Genomic DNA, 600 nt, shown 5'->3' with positions numbered 1-600 from the left:
ATCTTTTTGTTTGAAGGTTTGAACATCCACTCTCAGCTTGCTCAGCTTTTGAGGAGGAAAGAATTTATCCAAGAAGGCAGTGACCAGCTTATCCCAGGAGTCCAGGATATCCTTAGGTTGTGAATCCAACCATATTCTAGCTCTGTCTCTTACAGCAAAAGGGAAAAGGATGAGTCTGTAGACTTCAGGATCAACTCCATTCGTCTTTACAGTCTCACAGATCTGCAAGAACTCAGTTAAGAACTGATAAGGATCTTCAGATGGAAGTCCATAAAACTTGCAGTTTTGTTGCATTAAAGCAACTAGCTGAGGTTTCAGCTTAAAGTTATTGGCTCCAATGGCAGGAATGGAGATGCTTCTTCCATCAAACTTGGACGTTGGCTTTGTGAAGTCACCAAGCATTCTCCTTACATTATTATTATTATTTTCGGCCATCTCCTTCTCTTGTTCGAAAATTTCTGAAAGGTTATTTCTGGATTGTTGTAATTTAGCTTCTCTTAATTTTCTCTTCAGAATCCTTTCAGGTTCTGGATCAATTTCAACAAGAGTGCCCTTTTCCCTGTTCCTGCTCATATGAAAGAGAAGAAAACAAGAAAAGAA

The sequence above is a fragment of the Arachis duranensis genome, chromosome 6 (assembly GCF_000817695.3).
Source record: "Arachis duranensis cultivar V14167 chromosome 6, aradu.V14167.gnm2.J7QH, whole genome shotgun sequence".
Taxonomy (NCBI): Eukaryota; Viridiplantae; Streptophyta; class Magnoliopsida; order Fabales; family Fabaceae; genus Arachis; species Arachis duranensis.
The sequence above is the reverse complement of the archived record's forward strand: the minus strand, read 5'-3'. Positions refer to the sequence as shown.